The sequence below is a fragment of the Scyliorhinus torazame genome, chromosome 7 (genome assembly GCF_047496885.1).
Source record: "Scyliorhinus torazame isolate Kashiwa2021f chromosome 7, sScyTor2.1, whole genome shotgun sequence".
In the NCBI taxonomy this organism is placed as follows: Eukaryota; Metazoa; Chordata; class Chondrichthyes; order Carcharhiniformes; family Scyliorhinidae; genus Scyliorhinus; species Scyliorhinus torazame.
The window spans coordinates 30387640-30408520 of NC_092713.1; the positions used below are offsets into that span (position 1 = coordinate 30387640).

Genomic DNA, 20881 nt, shown 5'->3' on the forward strand with positions numbered 1-20881 from the left:
GAGAGCAAAATGGGAGCTGCAGACAAAAGTGAAAACCCACAGGATACACAGTCATTCCTCAGGCCTCACTGGAGTAAACATTATCACATCATTTATTCCCGTGTGGTGTATTAATGCCATCTCCCTTCCCTTGCAGTCGAGAAGCTAGGACCATCCTCGTGCCCCTTGGGACCACGGACACGAGCAGCTAAGAGGGGGACTTCTCGGACACTACCATTGAAGAAGCATCATATCTGTCACCCGCACCCTCCACCAATGCAGATGCTCACACCTTGGTGGGATAACCTAGTAGGCAGGCTTCTGGGTCACACACTGGTGAGCACCTTACAATTGATGATCCACAGCAGGCGGAGGCTGGGACGTCCCAGGGATTCGGCACTTGGAGGGATGGCGGAGGCTAGGATCTGCTGAGCCCATGGTCCCTGAGGTGTTCCTGAGCCGTCCTTCCAGAACTGCTGGAACTGCAAAGGCAGAGTTGCGAGAATCATAGAAGGGATGACAGCATTCTCCCTCGGACTGCAAGGCTGATTGGAAGAATTCCATTACCTTGTTTCTGAGGAAATGGTACTGTCATAGAACCATAGAAAAGTTACAGCACAGAAGGAGGCCATTTGGCCCATCTTGTCCATACCAGCTCAAGGACACCCAGGTGCCCTTTCTAATCCCACATTCCTGCACCTGATCCATAGCCCTGTAGCTGACAGCACTTAAGGTGCAGATCCACGTACTTTTTAAAAGAGTTTCGGGTTGTTCCGGGTGCGGCGATGACCAGCTGAGTCGCATGTTTCGGCAGCTCCCGGTGAAACGGACTTTTGGGCTCTTGATAGGAGCCCCAACGGCAATTTTGACGGCTAAAAACACTGTGCGGTAAACCAGAAGGGAATCCCCCCTGGATACGGATGAAAAAAGGAGGAGAAAGTGGCCGGATTGCAGTGGATCCTTTAGAACAGCGGCAAGGAAGGCAAGCAAAAACCAAGATGGCGTCGGAAGGTGGCAGTTTAACATGGGGCCCTGAACAACAAGAGTTCTTGAAATGCTGTGTGGAAGAGCTCAAAAAGGAAATGAAGAAAGAGCTGTTGGCCCCGATACTACAGGCGATCGAAGGGCTAAAGGAGGAACAAAAGACCCAGGAGCGGGAGCTTCGGGTCGTGAAGGCAAAGGCAGCCGAGAATGAGGACGATATACAGGGCCTGGTGGTGAAGACGGAGACGCAGGAGGCACATCAGAAACGATGTGTGGAAAGGTTGGAGGCACTGGAGAACAACGCAAGGAGGAACAACTTGAGGATTCTTGGTCTTCCTGAAGGTGCGGAGGGAGCGGACGTCGGGGCATATGTGAGCACGATGCTGCACTCGTTAATGGGAGCGGAGGCCCCGGCGGGTCCGTTGGAGGTGGAGGGAGCATACCGAGTGATGGCGCGAGGACCGAGAGCAGGAGAAATTCCCAGAGCCATAGTGGTGAGATTCCTCCGTTTTAAGGATAGAGAAATGGTCCTTAGATGGGCAAAGAAAACTCGGAGCAGTAAATGGGAGAACGCGGTGATCCGCGTTTATCAAGACTGGAGTGCGGAGGTGGCGAGAAGGAGGACGAGCTTTAATCGGGCCAAGGCGGCGCTTCATAAAAAGAAGATAAAATTTGGAATGCTGCAACCGGCAAGACTGTGGGTCACATATCGAGGGAGGCACCACTACTTTGAGACGGCGGATGAAGCGTGGACTTTTATTGTGGAAGAAAAACTGGAATGAGCGGGTTATTAAAAAGAACGTTTGAACAAAGTGGTGGGGCGAATGTGGGGGGCGAAGAGGGAGGTTAAAAAGGGGGGAAAGAGGAGTTTTATGTACTAATCCTGCGATGTGGTAACTTTTCTCTCTTACACAGGTGGTGATGGAGGGAGGAGGGGAGGTGGAGGAGATGGGGCGTTGGCCATTGGGCGGGGCCAAGGGAGAAGCGCGGGCTTGGTTCCCGCGCTATGATAATCAGGGCGGGAATAGAGAAGCAGGAAGGAGGGGGCGTCGCACGGTGCGAGCCGAGGTCACGGGGGGAAGCCGAGGTCGGCCAGAGTTTGCTGACTTCTGGGAGCAACGTGGGGGGAGTAATTACGCTAGCGGGGGATCTAGCGGGGGGGGGGGTGGGAGGGGGGAATTACTGGGTTGCTGCTGCTGGGGAGAGGGGGGAGCTGGTATGGGAGGGGATGGGCGGGGGGGGCACCGCCTGGGGGAGATACAGCTGCGTGGGAACCGGGTGAGGAGCTGGAAAAAGGGGATGGCTAATCGACAAGGGGGGGGTAGGAAGCCCCCCAACCCGGCTGATCACGTGGAACGTGAGAGGGCTGAACGGGCCGATAAAGAAGGCACGGTACTCGCACACCTTAAGAAACTTAAGGCAGATGTGGTTATGTTACAGGAAACGCACCTGAAACTGATAGACCAGGTTAGGCTACGCAAAGGATGGGTGGGGCAGGTGTTCCATTCGGGGCTAGATGCGAAAAACAGGGGGGTGGCTATATTAGTGGGGAAGCGGGTAATGTTCGAGGCAAAGACTATAGTGGCGGATAACGGGGGCAGATACGTGATGGTGAGTGGCAAACTACAGGGGGAGACGGTGGTTTTGGTAAACGTATATGCCCCGAACTGGGATGATGCCAATTTTATGAGGCGGATGCTGGGATGCATTCTGGACCTAGAGATGGGAAAGCTGATAATGGGGGGAGATTTTAATACGGTGTTGGAACCAGGGCTGGATAGGTCGAAGTCCAGGACTGGAAGGAGGCCGGCAGCAGCCAAGGTACTTAAAGATTTTATGGAGCAGATGGGAGGTGTAGACCCGTGGAGATTTAGCAGACCTAGGAGTAAGGAGTTCTCGTTTTTCTCCTATGTCCATAAAGTCTACTCGCGAATAGACTTTTTTGTGCTGGGAAGGGCGTTGATCCCGAAGGTGAGGGGAACGGAGTATACGGCTATAGCCATTTCGGATCAGGCTCCACACTGGGTAGACTTGGAGATAGGGGAGGAAACAGGAGGGCGCCCACCCTGGAGAATGGACATGGGACTAATGGCAGATGAGGGGGTGTGTCTAAGGGTGAGGGGGTGCTTTGAAAAGTACTTGGAACTCAATGATAATGGGGAGGTCCAGGTGGGAGTGGTCTGGGAGGCGCTGAAGGCGGTGGTTAGAGGGGAGCTGATATCAATAAGGGTACATAAAGGGAAGCAGGAGAGTAAGGAACGGGAGCGGTTGCTGCAAGAACTTTTGAGGGTGGACAGACAATATGCGGAAGCACCGGAGGAGGGACTGTACAGGGAAAGGCAAAGGCTACATGTAGAATTTGACTTGCTGACTACGGGCACTGCAGAGGCACAATGGAGGAAGGCACAGGGTGTACAGTACGAATATGGGGAGAAGGTGAGCAGGTTGCTGGCACACCAATTGAGGAAAAGGGGAGCAGCGAGGGAAATAGGGGGAGTGAGGGATGAGGAAGGAGAGATGGAGCGGGGAGCGGAGAGAGTGAATGGAGTGTTCAAGACATTTTATAAAAAATTATATGAAGCTCAACCCCCGGATGGGAGGGAGAGAATGATGGGCTTTTTGGATCGGCTGGAATTTCCCAAGGTGGAAGAGCAGGAAAGGGTGGGACTGGGAGCACAGATCGAGGTAGAAGAAGTGGTGAAAGGAATTAGGAGCATGCAGGCGGGAAAGGCCCCGGGACCGGATGGATTCCCAGTCGAATTCTATAGAAAATATGTGGACTTGCTCGCCCCGGTATTGACGAGGACCTTTAATGAGGCAAAGGAAAGGGGACAACTGCCCCCGACTATGTCTGAAGCAACGATATCGCTTCTCTTAAAGAAGGAAAAGGACCCGCTACAATGCGGGTCCTATAGACCTATTTCCCTCCTAAATGTAGATGCCAAGATCCTGGCCAAGGTAATGGCAATGAGAATAGAGGAATGTGTCCCGGGGGTGGTACACGAGGACCAAACTGGGTTTGTGAAGGGGAGACAGCTGAACACGAATATACGGAGGCTGTTAGGGGTAATGATGATGCCCCCACCAGAGGGGGAAACGGAGATAGTAGTGGCGATGGATGCCGAGAAAGCATTTGATAGAGTGGAGTGGGACTATTTGTGGGAGGTGTTGAGGAGATTTGGTTTTGGAGAGGGGTATGTTAGATGGGTGCAGCTGTTGTATAGGGCCCCGATGGCGAGCATGGTCACGAATGGACGGGGATCTGCATATTTTTGGCTCCATAGAGGGACAAGGCAGGGATGCCCTCTGTCCCCATTATTGTTTGCACTGGCGATTGAGCCCCTGGCGATAGCGTTGAGGGGTTCCAAGAAGTGGAGGGGAGTACTTAGAGGAGGAGAAGAACACCGGGTATCTTTGTATGCGGACGATTTGTTACTATATGTGGCAGACCCGGCGGAGGGGATGCCAGAAATAATGCGGATACTTGGGGATTTTTCAGGGTATAAGTTGAACATGGGGAAAAGTGAGTTGTTTGTGGTGCATCCAGGGGAGCAGAGTAGAGAAATAGAGGACCTACCGTTGAGGAAGGTAACAAGGGACTTTCGTTACCTGGGGATCCAGATAGCCAAGAATTGGGGCACATTGCATCGGTTAAATTTAACGCGGTTGGTGGAACAAATGGAGGAGGATTTCAAGAGATGGGATATGGTATCCCTGTCACTGGCAGGGAGGGTGCAGGCGGTTAAGATGGTGGTCCTCCCGAGATTCCTCTTTGTGTTTCAGTGCCTCCCGGTGGTGATCACGAAGGCTTTTTTTAAAAGGATTGAAAAGAGCATCATGGGTTTTGTGTGGGCCGGGAAGACCCCGAGAGTGAGGAAGGGATTCTTACAGCGTAGCAGGGATAGGGGGGGGCTGGCACTACCGAGCCTAAGTGAGTATTATTGGGCCGCTAATATTTCAATGGTGAGTAAGTGGATGGGAGAGGAGGAGGGAGCGGCGTGGAAGAGATTAGAGAGGGCGTCCTGTAGGGGGACTAGCCTACAGGCTATGGTGACAGCCCCATTGCCGTTCTCACCGAGGAACTACACCACAAGCCCGGTGGTGGTGGCTACACTGAAGATTTGGGGACAGTGGAGACGGCATAGGGGAAAGACTGGAGCCTTGGGGGGGTCCCCGATAAGAAACAACCATAGGTTTGCCCCGGGGGGAATGGATGGGGGATATGGAATGTGGCAAAGAGCAGGAATAACACAACTGAAAGATCTGTTTGTGGATGGGAAGTTCGCGAGTCTGGGAGCGCTGACCGAGAAATATGGGTTGCCCCAAGGGAATGCATTCAGGTATATGCAACTGAGGGCTTTTGCGAGGCAACAGGTGAGGGAATTCCTGCAGCTCCCGACACAAGAGGTGCAGGACAGAGTGATCTCAAAGACATGGGTGGGGGATGGTAAGGTGTCAGATATATAGGGAAATGAGGGACGAAGGGAAGACTATGGTAGATGAACTAAAAGGGAAATGGGAAGAAGAGCTGGGGGAGGAGATCGAGGAGGGTCTGTGGGCAGATGCCCTAAGCAGGGTAAACTCGTCGTCCTCGTGTGCCAGGCTCAGCCTGATTCAGTTTAAGGTATTACACAGGGCGCATATGACTGGAGCACGGCTCAGTAAATTTTTTGGGGTGGAGGATAGGTGTGCGAGGTGCTCGAGAAGCCCAGCGAATCATACCCATATGTTTTGGTCATGCCCGGCACTACAGGGGTTTTGGATGGGGGTGACAAAGGTGCTTTCAAAAGTAGTAGGGGTCCGGGTCGAACCAAGCTGGGGGTTGGCTATATTTGGGGTAGCACAAGAGCCGGGAGTGCAGGAGGCGAGAGAGGCCGATGTTTTGGCCTTTGCGTCCCTAGTAGCCCGGCGTAGGATATTGCTAATGTGGAAAGAAGCCAAGCCCCCGGGGGTGGAGACCTGGATAAATGATATGGCAGGGTTTATAAAGCTGGAGCGGATTAAGTTCGTCCTAAGGGGGTCGGCTCAAGGGTTCACCAGGCGGTGGCAACCGTTCGTCGAATACCTCGTAGAAAGATAGATGGAATAGAAAAAAGAAGGCAGCAGCAGGCCAGGATCGGGGGGGGGGGGGGGGGGGCGGGGGGGGGGAGGAAGGACGTAATTGCTCTGGAGAGAGTGCAGAGGAGGTTTAGAAAAATGTTGCCAGGGCTAGAAAAATGTAGCTACAAGTAGAGATTGGATAGGGTGGAGTTTGCCGCAACAAAAAGAACTGGACAGACAGGAGCATTTTCCCCCCTGTACCAGGGGGGAACTGGAAGGCATCCTTTGCCGAGGTGCTGAGGGAACACCAGTAAGAAAACAAGGCAGAGGTTAGAGCAGACATGGAGGCCACGGTGAAGGCAGCAGTGGCCAAGGATCTGGCGGAGATGCAGCTCGCCCTAGGCAGAGCAGAGAAGAAACTGGGAGCCCAAGAGACGACCATTAAGGAGCTGGAAAAGGCCGCGACTGACAAGAGCGACCGGATCACGGCCCTGGAGAAGGAGGTTGCGAAACTAGTCACAACACAGGGGAACCTGAAGGGCAGAGCGGACAATCAGGAAAACCGCTCGAGAGGGCAAAATGTAAGGATTGTGGGCCTCCAGAGGGGATCGAGGGCAGAAATCCCACGTATTACGTGGCCGAGATGCTGGGCAACTTAGTGGGGAGGAAAACTTTCCCCAACCCACCAGAAATGGACAGAGCACACCGGTCGCTGCGCCCGAAACCCAAGGCCAGCAATCAACCGAGAGCAGTTATAGCTAAACTGCACCGGTACCAAGACAGGGAAACAATCCTGTGCTGGGCCAGACAAAACACAACCTGCAAATGGGAAGGACACATCATTAGAGTTTATAGAACATAGAACAATACAGCGCAGTACAGGCCCTTCGGCCCACGATGTTGCACCGAAACAAAAGCCATCTAACCTACACTATGGCATTATCATCCTATGTTTATCCAATAAACTTTTAAATGCCCTCAATGTTGGCGAGTTCACGACTGTAGCAGGTAGGGCATTCCACGGCCTCACTACTCTTTGCGTAAAGAACCTACCTCTGACCTCTGTCCTATATTTATTACCCCTCAGTTTAAAGTTATGTCCCCTCGTGCCAGCCATTTCCATCCACGGGAGAAGGCTCTCACTGTCCACCCTATCCAACCCCCTGATCATGAAGACATTTATGAAGACATTGGGGCAGGCCTAGCCAGGAGACGGGCCGAATTTAATAGAGCGAAAGCAGCTCTTCACAAGAGCAACGTGCGTTTTGATATGCTGTACCCAACGAAACTCTATGTCACATACCAGAACAAAGAGTACTTCTTCACAGCCCCCGCAGAAGCAAACAAGTTTGTCGAGGAACACCGGCTGGAAAACCGACAGCAAGGGTAGAAATAAGGGCCCCTGGCAAGGGGCAACAGCACGCCGATGGGGGGGGGGGGGTGAGGCAACACCTGTTGGGTGCCCCCTGGACAAAGGGAGACCCCGGAGTGCAGGACCAGATCCACGTGGCGGGCGCAATATTGGTGGCCATGTTAGGTACCCCCTGGACAAAGGGAAACCCCGGCGCGCAGGGACCCGACAACATGGGGAGAGCAGTGATAGCGGCCATCCTGGACGGCCCCCTAACAAAGGGAAACCCCAGAGTGCAGGAGCGCATACAAAAAGGTAAGAATGGTTAATCCCACAGAAACGGGGAGACAGCAGCCCCCCACCAGGATAGTCACCTGGAATGTAAGGGGACTCAACTGCCCAGTGAAAAGATGCAGAGTCCTCACCCACCTAAGAAACATGAAAGCCGACGTAGACTTCCTCCAAGAGACACACCTGAGAGAACAGGACCGACTGCGGGTAAGAAAGGGCTGGGTGGGGTAGACCTACCATTCCTGCTATGGGACCAGAGCCAGGGGGTGGCAATACTGATCAGCAAGAGGATGATGTTTAGGGCGGCAAAGACGGTTACGGACCCAGGGGGACAATACGTCGTGGTCAGCAGGGCCCTGGATGGGGAACCGGTAGTACTAGTTAACATGTACGCACCCAACTGGGACGACACGAGCTTCATCAAAAAGACCATGGTAAAAATCCCCGACATAGTGATGCACCGACTAATCATGGGGGGGGGGGGGGGGACGGGACTTCAACTGTGTACAGGATCTAATGACTAACAGATCAAGCTCCAAAACGGGGAAAACCTCAAACACGGCAAAGGAATTCTGTCGCTTTATGGAACAGATGGGAGCGGTGGACCCTGGAGGTTCACCCACCCAGGGAGAAGGAGTACTCCTTCTCCCCAGTACACAACGTATACACCAGAATTGACTTCTTTATGGTGTGGGAAACGGTGCTTCCGGGGCTAGACAAGGTGGAATACTCCGTGTAGCGCACAAAGACTCCATGCGACGAATAGAGTGAAGTCGATGAGGCTTTATTAAGCGTGTCTGTTCCCCAGCAGCTCGATAGTAAACTGGCCTGCGGGGGAAGACTCCGGCTTCTTATACTCCGCCTTCAGGGCGGAGCTTGAGGTCAACGGCCAACCAGGACCCGGGATCTGTCAGCCAATGACATTAGGGCTTCCAGTCCCACATGACCCCCAATACATACTACCACATTCACCCCTTGTCAAAAATGAACCCGGCGGGGTGATGCTTCGTATGGTGGTAAGGGTTTACAGGGCTGGTCCTGGGAGGATAAAACATTCACATGGCAATACAGTATTGGACAATTTCGTCCTGTTGCAACTATTTACAGAGGGTATAGGAAGAAAAGCAAAATGTTCTTGTGAACAGTCCATATTTGTGTTACATCGACGCCACGAGTCGGTCGGGCGGTCTGGTCATCCGTGTCGATCGCCTCGGCCCCGGCGGTGGTGGTGGTGCTTGTACCAGTGTTGTCGCCTCCAGGAGCCGTACGGTTTCAGCTGTCGGTGCAAAAGGGAGGGGGACCGATCCTCCTGGGAAGGGGGCGGTCGCGGGGTGCGGTGGTGGCAGGAAGGGCGGGGGTTGGGTTGATGGTGTCGGGGGGGTGTGCGTGTTGCCGGCGGGCGCCAGATCCCGCAGGGAGACCGTGTCCTGTCGGCCGTCGGGGTACGCCACGTTGGCGTACTGGGGGTTTGCGTGGAGGAGGTGAACCCTTTCGACCAACGGGTCCGCCTTATGTGCCCGCACATGCTTTCGGAGCAGGATGGGTCCTGGGGCCGCCAGCCAGGTCGGCAGCGACGTTCCAGAGGAGGACCTCCTAGGGAAGACAAGGAGACGCTCGTGTGGCGTTTGATTAGTGCTCGTACATAATAACGACCGGATGGAATGGAGAGCGTCCGGGAGGACCTCCTGCCACCGTGAAACTGGGAGATCCCTGGACCGTAGGGCCAGTAGGACGGCCTTCCAGACCGTGCCGTTCTCCCTTTCTACTTGCCCGTTCCCCCGGGGGTTGTAGCTGGTCGTCCTGCTTGAGGCTATGCCCTTGCTGAGCAGGAACTGGCGCAGCTCGTCACTCATGAAAGAGGACCCCCTGTCGCTGTGGACGTATGCGGGGTAACCGAACAGTGTGGAGATGCTGTTCAGGGCTTTAATGACTGTGGCCCCGGTCATGTATCTGCCCCGGGTGGCAGAGGTCCTCGTGGAGGGTTTGGAGGCGGTTAATTTGTGCGTTGGCACATGTGCCGCGGGATAGGGCATCGGACGGCTCGTTCAGCTTTCCGGGACGGTACAAGATCTCATAGTTGAAGGTGGAGAGCTCGATCCTCCACCTTAAGATCTTGTCATTTTTAATTTTGCCCCGCTGTGCATTATCGAACATGAAAGCTACCGACCGTTGGTCAGTGAGGAGAGTGAATCTCCTGCCGGCCAGGTAATGCCTCCAATGTCGCACAGCTTCCACTATGGCTTGGGCTTCCTTTTCCACTGAGGAGTGGCGGATTTCTGAGGCGTGGAGGGTTCGGGAGAAAAAGGCCACGGGTCTACCCGCTTGGTTAAGGGTGGCCGCTAGAGCTACGTCGGAGGCGTCGCTCTCGACCTGGAAGGGGAGGGACTCGTCGATGGCGCGCATCGTGGCCTTTGCGATATCCGCTTTGATGCAGCTGAAGGCCTGGCAAGCCTCTGTCGACAGAGGGAAGGTCGTGGTCTGTATTAGGGGGTGGGCCTTGTCTGCGTACTGGGGGACCCACTGGGCGTAGTACGAAAAGAACCCCAAGCAGCGTTTCAGGGCTTTTGGGCAGTGCGGGAGGGGAAATTCCATGAGTGCGCGCATACGTTCGGGGTCGGGGCCTATTATCCCATTGCGTACTATGTAGCCCAGAATGGCTAGCCGGTCGGTGCTAAAAACGCACTTGTCCTTGTTGTACGTGAGGTTCAAGGCTTTGGCGGTCTGGAGGAATTTCTGGAGGTTGACATCGTGGCCGCAGATGGTTACATTGTCGAGATACGGGAACGTGGCCCGCAACCCATGTTGATCAACCATTCGGTCCATCTCCCGTTGGAAGACCGAGACCCCGTTTGTGACGCCAAAAGGGACCCGTAGGAAATGGTATAATCGCCCGTCTGCCTCGAAGGCTGTGTACTTGCGGTCACTTGGGCGGATGGGGAGCTGATGGTAGGCGGACCTGAGGTCCACGGTGGAGAAGATTTTATATTGGGCAATCCGATTGACCATGTCGGATATGCGGGGGAGAGGGTACGCGTCTAGTTGTGTGTACCTGTTGATGGTCTGGCTGTAGTCAATGACCATCCTTAGTTTCTCCCCTGTCTTCACTACTACCACCTGCGCTCTCCAGGGACTATTGCTGGCCTGGATTATGTCCTCCTTTAGTAGCCGCTGGACTTCGGACCGAATGAAGGTCCGGTCCTGGGCGCTGTACCGTCTGCTCCTAGTGGCGACGGGTTTGCAATCCGGGGTGAGGTTCGCAACAAGGACGGGGGTTGCACTTTGAGGGTTGCGAGGCCGCAGATAGTGAGTGGGGGTATGGGGCCGCCGAATTTGAACGTAAGGCTCTGTAGATTACATTGGAAATCTAATCCCAGCAAGGTGGGGGCACAGAGTTGGGGAAGGACGTTAAGTTTGTAGTTTTTGAACTCCCTCCCCTGTACCGTAAGGGTAACTATGCAGAATCCCTGGATCTGTACGGAGTGGGATCCTGCAGCTAGGCAAATCTTTTGTGCGCTGGGATAGCTGGTCAAGGAACAGCGTCTTACCGTGTCGGGGTGTATAAAGCTTTCCGTGCTCCCGGAGTCGACTAGGCATGGCGTCTCGTGGCCGTTTATTAGGACCGTTGTCGTCGTCGTCTGGAGTGTCCGGGGCCGAGCCTGATCAAGCGTAATCGAAGCGAGCCGTGGTTGTAGTAGTGGAGTGGGGTCCGTTGTTGCCGTCCAAGATGGCGTCGGGGATGAACAAAATGGCCACCCCATACATCGCACGTGGCTGGGGGGTCGCAAGATGGCGGCGGGGGTGGACAAAATGGCCGCCCCCATGCGTCGTACAGGTCTGGGGCGGTCCAAGATGGCGGCGCCCCTCCTCCCCTCGTGGTGGTCGGGACCCAAAATGGCGGCGTCTGCGGGTCACACACATCGGCGCCCCTCCTCCCCTCATGGTGGTCGGGACCCAAAATGGCGGCGTCTGCGGGTCGCACATGGTGCGCTGGGGGGGCTGGGGAGCGCTAGGACCGCGAGCGCTAGGACCGCGCGGAGCTCCCTCACCGCGAGCGCTAGGACCGCGAGCGCTAGGACCGCGCGGAGCTCCCTCACCGGGGACAGCGGTGGTCGGGGCCCAAGTCGGCGGCGCCGGCGGGTCAGGCGTGGGGCCGCGAGCGCTGGGACCGTGCGGAGCTCCCTCGCCGGGGACAGCGGTGGTCGGGGCCCAAGTAGGTGGCGCCGGCGGGTCAGGCGTGGGGCGCGGGGTGGGGGTTAGGGTGGCGTTAGGGACGCGGAAAACTCCCTCCTCTCCGTGGAGAGTGTTGGCCGGGACCCAAAGCAGTAGCGCCGGCAGCGGGTCATGCATGGGCTGCGGGGAGGGGGGTTGGGGAGCGTAGGCGGCGTGCAGGGCTCCCAGTTCTCCCGGGACCGCGGTGGTCGGGACCCAGAGCGGCTGCGCCTGCGGGTCGTACATGGCGTGCTGGGGGGGGTTGGGGCGTGTAAACTGCTTGCAGGGCTCCCTGTGCTCCCGGGACGGCGGCGACCTCGCGGGACTGGCACACAACCGCATAATGGCCCTTTTTCCCGCAGCTTTTGCAGATAGCTGCGCGGGCCGGGCAGCGCTGTCGGGGGTGTTTCGCCTGGCCGCAGAAATAACAGCGGGCGCCCCCGGTGCGACTCGGCGTTTGGACCGCGCAAGCCTGTGGGGTGTCCGGGGGGGGGTAGGGGGTTTGCCGCGACGGGTACGTATGGGGCCCAATGGGTTGCCGCGCGGTCGGGGCCGTAGGCGTGGGTATTACGCGCGGCCACGTCTAGGGAGGCTGCTAAGGCCCGTGCCTCTGAGAGTCCTAGCGACTCTTTTTCTAGAAGTCTTTGGCGGATTTGGGAGGATTGTATACCTGCCACAAAAGCATCGCGCATTAACATGTCCGTGTGTTCGTTTGCGTTTACCGACGGGCAGCTGCAGGCTCGTCCCAAAATCAGCAGCGCGGCGTAGAACTCGTCCATCGATTCTCCGGGAGCTTGCCGTCTCGTCGCGAGCTGGTAGCGAGCGTAGATTTGGTTAACAGGGCGGACATAGAGACTTTTCAGTGCTGCGAACGCCGTCTGGAAATCGTCCGAGCCTTCGATGAGGGAGAAAATCTCCGTGCTCACCCTCGAGTGCAGGACCTGCAGTTTTTGGTCTTCTGAGACTCGGCCGGTGGTCGTTCTGAGGTAGGCCTCGAAGCAAGTCTGCCAGTGCTTGAAGGCTGCTGCCGCGTTCACTGCGTGGGGGCTGATCCTCAGGCATTCCGGAATGATCCTGAGCTCCATAGTCCTTTTTAGGCACGCTTAATAAATTGTAGCGCACAAAGACTCCATGAGACGAATAGAGTGAAGTCGATGAGGCTTTATTAAGCGTGTCTGTTCCCCAGCAGCTCGATAGTAAACTGGCCTGCGGGGGAAGACTCCGGCTTCTTATACTCCGCCTTCAGGGCGGAGCTTGAGGTCAACGGCCAACCAGGACCCGGGATCTGTCAGCCAATGACATTAGGGCTTCCAGTCCCCCATGACCCCCAATACATACTACCACACTCCGCAATTGTAATATCCGACCATGCTCCACATTACATGGACGTGAGGCTACAGACTGGCAGGGCACAACACCCCACATGGAGGTTGCGCACTGCCCTACTAGCTGACAAGGCCTTCAACAAAAAGATATCGCAGGCCATAGCAGAGTACACGGAGAACAAACAAAACGGGGAGGTCTCACCCTCCACGTTCTGGGAAGCGCTGAAGGCCATAGTAAGAGGGGAAATTATCGCTTTCAAAGCGCGAAGAGATAGGGAAGAAAGGGAGGCTAGGCAGCAGCTGGTCGACTCCATACTGGAGGTAGACCGTAAATATTACGAGGCCCGACCATAGAGCTCCAGGCAGAGAGGAAAGAGCTACAAAGGAACTTCGATCTGCTCTCCGCTAGGAAAGCACTGCACCAACTCCGCCAGGCACGGGGGACCCTATACAAACACGGAGATAAAGCCAGCCGCCTGTTGGCACACCAGCTGAGAAATTGCACAAATCAGGGATTCCAGAGGCACATTAGAAACAGAACCAGAAAAGCTCAACAAAACCTTCAAGGCCTTCTACCAAGAGCTGTACACCTCAGAGCCCCCAACAGAAGAGTCCGGGATGAAAAGGTTCCTTGATGGACTGGACACACTAGTCGTGGGGGAGGGTCGAAAACGGGGCCTGGATGCACCACTAGCACTTGGAGAGATCATGTACAGCATTAGCTCCATGCAGGCGGGGAAGGCGCCGGGACCGGACGGGGTCCCGGCGGACTTCTATAAAAAAGTTGCGATAGCACTGGCCCCGCACCTGCGGGAGATGTTCACAGACTCGGTAGCTAGGGGCACACTGCCACCTACGCTAGCACAGGCCTCAATCTCGCTGATACCTAAGAAAAATAAGGACCCAACGGAATGTGGTTCTTCCAGACCCATCTCACTGCTAAACGCAAATGCCAAAATACTGGCCAAAATCCTAGCCAAAAGGCTAGAAGACTGCGTACCAGAGGTGGTCGCAGAGGACCAGACGCGCTTTGTCAAAGGTAGTCAGCTAACCTCGAATATCAGGCGCCTGCTGAACGTGATAATGACCCCATCCGGGATGAGAATACCAGAGATGATCGTCTCCCTGGACGCAGAAAAGGCCTTCGACAGGGTCGAATGGAAGTACCTCATAGAGGTACTGGAGTGGTTTGGGCTTGTACAGGGTTCACCTCCTGGGTAAAGCTCCTATACAACGCTCCCATGGCGAGCGTACGGACAAAAACACAAACTCCCGATACTTCCAACTGCACAGTGGCACCAGACAAAGATGCCCACTGTTCCCGCTGCTGTTCATTCTAGCGACCGAGCCGTTAGCAATTGCTGTCAGAGCAGCTAAAAGCTGGAGGGGGATCCGAAGGGGCGGCAGAGAGCACAGAGTCTCACTCTATGCAGATGACCTGCTCCTCTACATTTCGGACCCACAAAGCAGTATGGGCGGAATCATCGCGCTCCTGAAAGAGTTTGGCGCCATCTCGGGCTACAAACTCAACATGAGCAAAAGCGAGATCTTCCCGGTACACCCATAAGTAGGGGGGGGGGGCAGCACTAATGGGACTGCCGTTTAAACAAGCCCGACAGAAATTCCGCTACCTGGGGATCCAAATAGCCCATGACTGGAAAGGGATCCACAAATGGAACTTCATCAGTCTGACAGAGGAAGTAAAAAAGGACCTGCAAAGATGGATCACACTCCCACTCTCCCTCGCGGGGAGAGTCCAGACGATCAAAATGAACGTACTGCCCAGGTACCTCTTCCTGCTTAGATCTATCCCGATCCACATCCCAAAGGCCTTTTTCAAAGCACTAGACAAACTAATCATGGCGTTCGTATGGGGGGGAAAGAATGCTAGGATCCCAAAGAAGGTCCTACAAAAAAACAAAATCCAGTGGGGGGCTAGCCCTCCCAAACCTACAATTCTACCACTGGGCGGCGACAGCTGAGTGAATAAGGGGATGGATGAAGGAGCCAGAAGCCAAGTGGGTGCGCGTGGAGGAGGCCTCCTGCAAGGGGACCTCCCTCCGATCCCTTGCCATGGCGGTACTCCCATCCCCACCCAAAAAATACTCCAGCAGCACGGTGGTGATAGCCACCCTCCAGTCCTGGAACTAACTACGGCAGCAATTTGGCCTGACCAAAACGTCGGACAAAGCTCCCATCTGCAACAACCATTGGTTCACACCAGCACTGACTGACGCCACCTTCAAAAACTGGGGACAGGACGGAGGGACACTATAGGGACACTTAGGGACCTATATACGGACGGCAGGATCGCAACACTGGATGAACTGACGGAGAAATTCCAGCTAGCCAGGGGGAACGAGCTAAGGTACCTGCAACTCAAAAGCTTCCTACGAAAGGAGACAAGGACGTACCCACAACCGCCATGACAGACATTGCTGGAAGAATTACTGGACGCAAGCATCCTAGATAAAGTGAACTGTAGCAACATGTACGAACGACTGGTTGAAAGGGCCGACACCGTAGTGGACGCAACAAGAAAGAAATGGGAGGATGACCTGGGGATTGAAATAGGGTGGGGACTATGGAGCAAAGCACTGCATAGGGTCAACTCCACCTCCACATGCGCAAGGCTCAACCTGACGCAACTAAAAGTGGTACATAGAGCCCACTTAACAAGAACTCGAATGAGCAAGTTCTTCCCGGAGGTGGAGGATAGATGTGAACGGTGCCAAGGAGGCCCGGCCAACCACGCCCACATGTTTTGTTCTTGCCCCAGACTTGCTGGGTATTGGACAGCCTTCTTTGAGGCAATGTCCAAAGTGGTGGGGATGAGGGTGGAGCCATGCCCGAACGTGGCGGTCTTCGGGGTGTCAGACCAGCCAAACCTATTCCTGGGGAGGAGGGCGGACGCCCTTGCCTTTGCCTCCCTGATCACCCGCCGTAGAATACTGTTCGGCTGGAGGTCAGCAGCATCACCCAAAGCTGCAGACTGGCTGTCCGACCTCTCAGAATCTCTCCAAATGGAGAAAATCAAATTCGCCATCCGAGGGTCAGACAACGGCTTCCACAGAACATGGGAGCCATTCACCCAATTGTGCCGGGACCTGTTTGTGGCCAACGAACAAGCAGAAGAATAGCCAAGTAGCCAAGAATCAGGGGAAAGTAGCAAATGCCTGAGAGGGAGGGATAGACCCCGGGGGGGGGGGGGGGGGGGGGGCGGTGCACAGCTACACCTAAGAGAAAAGAAAGGCTAACCACAGGAGAAGAGGAAGGGGGAGGGGGGGAAGAGGGAGGAGACAGGGAATAATAGAGGGGAACCAGAGAGTGGGGGGGGAGGCGAGGGAATGAAAGCCTGAAGGAGAGCACGGGAAACGACAACAAACTTGGCAAATACAGTAACAGACAGCAAGGAAAATACAGGCGAAAGATGGTATGAACGGCCGAAGCGGAGGTGAACGTGCAACGACAACGGGAGTGGAAACCATCCGGGAGAAGCAAGTAACAACACCAACACCAGATCCATTCCCGTATTGCCCTCTCTGTATTGGACATAACTACTGTAATTTTTTCTCCGGCACCCAAATGTACATGTACCTCCCCATCCTGCTGCCATGTGTCTACCTGTGACCTTAACTCATCTGCCTTGCTTGTAATACTCCTTGCATTGATGTATAAACAGTATAACCTCACCAACTTCCCTTGCTGGACATTTTTCAAACTTTGCTTTTCCTGTCCTTTCAAGTCTATCACTACATCTTCTACATCACATCTTCTAGCTCCATTTTCCTGAACTGAATTTGACCTCTCATCCTACTCTCATCCCCCTGCAACACTAGTTCAAATACTCCCCAACAGAACTAGCAAAAGCTCCTGCAAGGACATTGATCCACAGCTCTGCCTGGGTGCAACCTGACCGGTTTGTACAGGTCCCACCTTCTCCAGAACCGGTCCCAGTGCCACACATTCATCTGATCTATCCTCCTATTCCTGCACTCTCTAGTGTGTAGAACTGGGAGTAATCTTGAGATTACCACATTTGAGGTTCTGCATTTTAGTTTATCTCCTGACTTCCTGTTCTCTGCTTGGAGGTCCTCATCCCTTATTTTACCTATGTCATTGGTATCAATGAGCACCATGACCACTGGCTGGTCACCTTCCCTCCCCAGAATTCCCTGCAGCAGCTGCTCCTTGACATCCTGGACCCTGGCACCAGGGAGACAACATACCATCCTTGATTCATGTTTGCGGCCACAGAAGTGCCTGCCTGTGCCCCTAAGTGTTGAACCCCGTATCATTATAGCTCTGCCACCCGTTTTCCTCCTACCCGTCGGAGCAGCAGAGCCACCCACAGTGCCGTGAACTTGGCTGCTATACTTTTCCCTGAGAGGCCATGCCCCCCCCTCCCCTCCCCCCCACTCCCTCACCCCCCCTACCCTCCAATAATATTCAAAACGGTACATCTATTTGAGAGCAGGAGGACCACAGGGGACTCCTCCACTACCTCCCTTTTACTGTTCCTGATGATCACCCATTCCCTTTCTGCCTGTGCAACCCTCACCTGCGGTGTGACCATCTCGCTAAATGTGCTATCCACAATTTCATCAGCAACGCAGATACTCCACAGTGAGTCCACCCGCAACTACAGCTCCAAAATCCGGTTAGCTAGAAGCTTCATTTGGACACACCTTCTGCACACATGGTTGCTAGAAGTGTCCCTCATTTCCCATATTGTGCAGGAGGAGCATATCATGGGTCTGAGATTTCCTGCCATGATGTCCCTCTTGATTAAGGTAGTTACTCCCTGAAAAAAATATGTTAGCTTATTTACATTAGCTAGAAACCTTGGGCGAAATTCTCCCCCAACGGCGGGATGTCCGCCGACTGGCGCCAAAGCCGGCGCCAATCAGACGGGCATCGCGCCGGCCCAAAGGTGCGGAATGCTCCGCATCTTTGGCGGCCTAGCCCCAACATTGAGGGGCTAGGCCGACGCCGGAGGGATTTCCGCCCCGCCAGCTGGCGGAAATGGCGTTTGTTTCCCCGCCAGCTGGCGCGGAAATGCGGCGCATGCGCGGGAGCGTCAGCGGCCGCTGTCAGTTTCCCGCGCATGCGCAGTGGGGAGAGTCTCTTCCGCCTCCGCCATGGTGGAGGCCGTGGCGGAGGCGGAAGGGAAAGAGTGCCCCCACGGCACAGGCCCGCCCGCGGATCGGTGGGCCCCAATCGCGGGCCAGGCCACCGTGGGGGCACCCCCCGGGGCCAGATCGCCCCGCGCCCCCCCCAGGACCCCGGATCCCGCCCACGCCGCCTGGCCCCGCCGGTAAATACCAGGTTTGATTTACGCCGGCGGGACAGGCAATTTCTGGGCGGGACTTCAGCCCATCCGGGCCGGAGAATCCAGCGGGGGGTCCCGCCAACCGGCGCGGCCGGATTCCCGCCCCCACCCAATCTCCGGGAGCGGAGACTTCGGCGGGGGCGGGGGCGGGATTCACGGCGGCCAACGGCCATTCTCCGACCCGGCGGGGGGGTTGGAGAATGACGCCCCTTGTTTCTTACCAAACTCTTCTATTATCATGGTACAGTTCTCTTCTGTGCTCCTTTTTATTTTTCCAGAGGGAAGAGGCAGGCGGGCAGCCTGGGTCCTCCATCTAGGGGACACTGGGGTGTCCAGCCCATCAAACATCGCCGTGTCTGTGGGCAACACCCCAGACCAGCACACTGAGGAGGGTAGCGCTGCAACACCTGTGCTGTCCGAACGTAGGCCTAGGGCACCCAAGGAACGTCTGCCAAGGTCATCACAGGTAACAGGGCGTTGCAGACAGCAAGCCACCTCAACCTCAGCTGCAGATACACTATACTTAGCGGGAGAATCGATTTATGCTGCTGCTCGATTGCTATGAGTAGAATAGCTCATGACGGATCTGACATAATCTCAACTCAGCTGGCTCCATGATTCTCCAGAATCTTGCACTGAAAAGAAGAGAACACCAAAGTGAACATTGAGGATTCCTGACAGAGCCCAGACCTTAAGTATTCCACACCTCTGGAACTTCGACTCATGCCTATAGTGAGTGCCTCTCCACTAAGCCTCACACCCTCCCCTCTCACACTGTAGCTACTTCCTGCAATTGTCCCTCTGAGTGCCACCACCATTAGGCATGTGGACCCTTGAGTGTCTCAGTAGCACTTTACCCCTGACCATTCCCCATCAACCCCCACAATCCTGGCATTAGGTGAAAAGGGAGTTGAGCGGGTGCATGGCACCAGCGTCTGCATCCTCAAGGGGGACCTCAAAGATGCCCCCCGCCCCCGTCATGCCCTTGAACGGGGTAAGTGATGATAGACACCACCATCACGCCTTGCATGAGGAACACATCAGTGTTATCTTTGTAATGTTAACGCTTGTATGAGCATTGACGTTCAATGCTTGGACAACGTTTCCAAAGGGTTTAGACCTTGGCTCCCACTATATTGATTAAACCAAATGAACTCAATTAAATAAACTAAAGGACAAATTAAAAGGGGCAGCCCTCAAAGAGATAATGCCTTAAACAAAAACTTATCACATTTTAGTTTGATGTTTTAAGTTTCAATTGTGATTTAAGGGACCAATAAGGCACCCCAGTCCCTGCGGAGCCCACCGGGCATGAAAGGCCTCAATGGTGCCCATGGACAATGCATGCTCCCTCTCCAGGGATACCCGGCTGCAAATGCAGTCGCTGAAGAGGGGCACTCAGTCGGGTCAGATGACCCCCTTGGTCGCCCACTGCCTGGACCTATTTATGGTAAGTTGGGCCAGGCCCAGGAGCTTGTTCATGAGGAGGTCTCCCTCCTTCCCCGCCCCTTCCTGCACCACTTACAAAATACTGAGAGGCGTAGATAGAGTGAACATGGAGAGGATGTTCCCACTATTAGGAGAAACTAGAACCCGAGGGCACAGCCTCAGACTGAAGAGACTCAGACTGGCCCCTCATGAAATCCCACCCAACGACCTCACAGTCACCCCCAGTGTTGACCCTCTGTATTCGCCTCCAGCCACTTTCCAGCTCCACTACTCATGTGAGTTTTGAGAAATGACTGTTTGTCCTTAGGGTTCTCACTTCCCTCACTTCGCCATCAGCACAGGAACTGTTCTGATCCTCCCTGGCCAACTCAAAGGCTCTTTCCTCATGGGGTGTGAGAGTGCGGAGCGCCCGCATCCCTCTGGATGGCTGAGTGCACTCACGCCAATTGTGCTTGATTTTGTCCTGTGGGGATACAGATGGGGAGAGTGTTGGTGGGAGTCCTGCCAGTTCAGATGGTTGAGGAGTGACTGAAGTGGGAACAGGAATGTGAGGAGCAGAGTTGAGAGTGAGGCACCAAGGTGGTTGGAGAGGAGGGGGTGAAGAGAGCCTTGTGACGGTTGATGCACTATCAATTACGACGAGATGAGAATAGAGAGTAATCGAGGCTTTATTACACAGAGATGTGTGGCCTCCTACAGCTGCTGCCGAAATGGCTGCAGTTCAGAGAGCACACACATTTATACTCTGCCTACTGGGCGGAGCCAGCAGTCAGGGATCTACCCCCGTACCTGTAGTACAGGGGCCTTACCGTAATACCCTCGTATGCAGTGCAGTATATACAATATAATACAACAGTGGTGACTACCACAACGGTTGAGCAACCCGCGAGGTGACTGGTTGAGAGATCACCTTGAAAATGC

At 54.9% G+C, this 20881-nt stretch overlaps 1 protein-coding gene across 1 annotated transcript in view; it reads left to right on the plus strand.

The window, feature by feature from the left end:
* hfm1 (helicase for meiosis 1) overlaps positions 1 to 20881 on the plus strand; it is a 367785-nt gene that overhangs the window by 322316 nt on the left and 24588 nt on the right. The gene's annotated exons all lie outside the window — the stretch shown is intronic.